Genomic DNA, 4052 nt, shown 5'->3' on the forward strand with positions numbered 1-4052 from the left:
CCTCCAGCCCCTGCATGAAGCGACTTCGTGATTATTGTCGGCACTCTCTCTGAAATGGTGTCATTAGGAGAGTGTGTCACGATGCCGATGAAACTTAAACTTCAGGACCTTTCCTTTTCACAAGACCCTTCTCAAACTAAAATGTGTTCATGCAGACAGATGTCTTGTAAAAAAATGACAAAGTAAGGTGGGTTTTTTGCATGATTTTTCCTTGAAAAGCATGCCACACGTTATAGAAATGGGTCTGTGTATGTATACACACAGAGAGGGCTAACATGTTCTGGTGAATATAGTACGGTTTTTGGACTGAGATAGACCTGTGTTTCCCAGTTCCACCACTCACTCTATGACTTTGAGCATTTTACTCAATCTCTTTAAGCTTCACTGTTTGGTTAATTTAAAAATGAAATTCAGAAGCTGTATGCATAAACAGAACACCCCCAAGATGGTCGCTAAGTTCTTCATAACGGCAACGATATTAAAGCAGCGTGGTACATAATACATGCAAACATCACTAACAGATAGGATTCAGGTGAAATTTTAAACAAAGAACTGTTCAGCTATTTTGATAGTGAAGACCATAGTGATAGCCAAAAATTTTCACGAATTTTCACTAATCAAGAGAAAAGGAAGGCAACTTGTTCAAAAAAAGTTAATTGCTTTATCAGTCCTTTCCCACCCTGTCATTGGAAGTTACCAGTAAAAACAGTATTTCATTCGTCATACTTACTGACACTTACCCAGCAGAGATCCTCCAGGGCCTGTTATCTTTCCAAGAGAAACTCTGGCTCTGCATTCCTGACTTTTCCAAAAATTATCTGGCAGAAGATGATATCCTGCCCGGAATTCACAACGTGTCTTCATTTGTGAAAACAAACAAACAAAAAAGTTCATTTCCTCTGAAATCTTCTCAGGATCTTTTCTGTTGACTTACATGCTAGAAATCAATTTTCCCACAGCTTTCTTTACTCACTTTCATGAGGGAGAGCAGGTGGATCCTCTTCAAAGTGGAAACAGAGTCTATGGGGAGCGATGGACCATCACCCAAATATTTCATGATTCAGGCTGAAAGGATTTAATGAAACTCCCCATGTACATTATTTCTTTTTTAAAAAAAATAATATTTTTATTTTTTAAAGATTTTTATTTATTTATTTGAGAGGGAGAGCACACATGAGCGTGGGAGGGGGGTCTGGGAGGAGCAGATGGAGAAGGAAAGGAAGAAGCAGGCTCCCCACTGAGCAAGGAGCTTGATGTGGGGCTTGATCCGAGAGTCCCGAGATCATGATCTCAGCTGAAGGCAAACACTTAACCAACTGAGCCACCAGGTGTCCTCCATGCTAATTATTTCTGACTGATGGTTCTATAGGTGATGAAACAACTATGATTTTTTTGACTGATCTATATTTTATGGTTTTCTACAAAAAAATTTATTACTCATGAGATAAAACACAATGAAAGTTAAAATTAAAATTGATATCAAGGTTGCAGCCAAGTGCACTTAAAGTTTGACCGTCCTAATCTGGGATTGTTTTTCTGAGCTTTGTACTTGACATCGGCTATTTCATTCTCTCTACTATATCTACTTGTGTTGTCCATTCTGCCCTGGAGAAAGGAAAACCCAGAGAGCTTGATAGGTTGGTTTAAGTCTCACACCTAGAAAAAGGCAGTGTCAGAATTCAATCATTATTGAATTAAGATGCTCATTTTAAAATACCCTACAATTAGGAGGCAAAGAGGGAATTTGAACTGTCAGGTCTGTCCAAGTAAAGTCTACAAATACCCTACAAGTATAAAGTGTACAAATACCCTGCAAGTAGGAGGCAAAGAAGGGATTTGAACTGTCAGGTCTGTCCAAGTAAAGTCTACATTTTTAACCATAGCTCTTCCTTCAGATATCTTCTGGAGGTGAAAAACTCAGAGTCTAACCAAAGTGGTTTATTTTTGTAGCCATAGTGAACATGAAGAGAAGAATCGGTGTTTCCCCAACCATGAATGTCCAGTTCTGATTTTAGAGACTGATGGAGTTTATGGAATAAGCACCTCAGCTATGTACATGACTCTGTACTGAAAGGACCCATTCTAAACCCAGAATATCTGTAAAGGGTATCTTCACTTTGAACTTTGGAAAGGTGCTTCCAAAGATACTAAAATGGCAAGAAAATATGAAGAAGATGGAGCAGAAGGATAACACAGATAGGGGCATAACAGGAATCCCAAGATGAAGCCAATTAATATAAAAATGGAGGAACTTAACTCCAAAACACATTCACCACTAACAAGTAACTAAAGAAGAAATGCCTTAAAATAACTTGAAGTAATGCTTAATATTCTAAAATTTTGTAGGCAGCGTTTGAAACTTAATTTTCACTGGGTTACAACTTAATGACCATTAAGCACTTTCTAAGCCAGAAACATTTTGACTTCCTTTGAGTTTTAAAGACTTGTCCCCAAAACCTTTCCCTTCCATGCTTATATTTGCCCTGTTCAGACTTTGGTTTTATTTAAAAAAAAAAAAAGAAAGAAAGAAAGAAAAGTTTTGTGTTTATTTTTATTCAGTTCAAAGTGAAAGACAAGGGATTACTTCTTTCTTGCAGACTTCCAGTACAAGCGTGGAGTTTAATTGAATGGCTAGTGGAATGAATCTCATGGCAGCAAATATGAATTAGTCTAACTGCCAAGGAACAGATTATAAAACTAGTCATGTGCTTGTAAAGCAATACCAGGTTTCGCTTTTGGAAAGCTGGATTTAAGAGTAACTAAAATCAGTGCCTAGGAACTACTGGGGGGAAAAGAAAATCTTACCCGATCTGCCTTTATCATCCTAAATTTCAAACCTACCATCCCCAGTTTCAGTTTCAAACAGAATTACCTAGAAAGCTTGAGAATGGGACATTCGGGAGTCTAGGGGAATTGACAGAGAAGGGAGAACCAAGCCCATGGGGTCAGACTGTACAGAGATGCCTGGGGACCTGGGGAACTGGGGAACTGATCTGCCAATTTGATACTGATACACAGCCTTATTCTACTCTGTGGCTCATCACAGTTCTGGACAGAGAGAAGTATGATTTTATTATTTGTTTATCTCTTGTCCTAGAGCCAAAATAAGCCCCCGAACTGAATGTCCAGCTTTGCATCTGAGCCATTTTGGTGTCTCCACTGTGGCAAAGGAAAACACTTTTCCCCCTGTTGCTATGTAGATTGGCACATAGCCTATCCAAAGAATTGTGTTCCAAGAACTCTGGAAACACCTGCCAGCAGAAAACTTGGGAGCTTTGTTTAAACAAATGTACCTGCCAACTTTCCAGAACTGTTGACTTTAGAGGACTGAAAAACGTGGACTATTTTAAAACCTACTTGATGGATAACAGGAACTGGGCCATGGAGATGAGGCACGGAATGTGCCTAGAATCATGTTTATCCTTTTTTTTTCCCCTTCTTTTTTTCTTCTTCTTCTTCTTTTATTTTTTTTATTTTCCTTTTAACATTGCAAAGTCTGGGCCTTGTGCACGGAGGCTGCAATGTTAATTTCCCTTTAGCATGGAGCTTACCACGTGGCTATGAATTGGGAGAATACTTGAGACTGAGTTCAAGATATCTGGCAAAACAGGAGTTTCCAAGAAATACTCTGGTAATCCAAAGCACCAGGCTCTATCGCATGCACAGGCATTGAAAAGATATCCTAACCAACTAAGCCACCCAGGCTGCCTGCAGCTCAGGTCATGATCCCAGGCTCCTGGAATCTAGTCCCACTTCGGACTCCTTGCTTAGTGGGGAGCCTGCTTCTCGCTCTGCCTGCCTGCCACTTCTCCTGCTTGTGCTCTCTGTCTCTCTCTGACAAATAAAAAAAAAAATAAAATCTTAAAAAAAAAAAAAAGGAAAAGAAAAGGTGTCCTTTAGGTTGTTAGATGCATGTCGATTCCTTTTGGATTATCTTTTAAAACATGCTGTCAGTCACCCAGTGTGGACACTCCTGAGTCTTCGAGTGTAATTACAAGTCTGAGTTTTGATTGAACTCAAATATAATAACAAGTTCCGCTCTCATTTTGCCC

This window comes from Mustela nigripes, chromosome 2 (assembly GCF_022355385.1).
Source record: "Mustela nigripes isolate SB6536 chromosome 2, MUSNIG.SB6536, whole genome shotgun sequence".
Lineage (NCBI taxonomy): Eukaryota > Metazoa > Chordata > Mammalia > Carnivora > Mustelidae > Mustela > Mustela nigripes.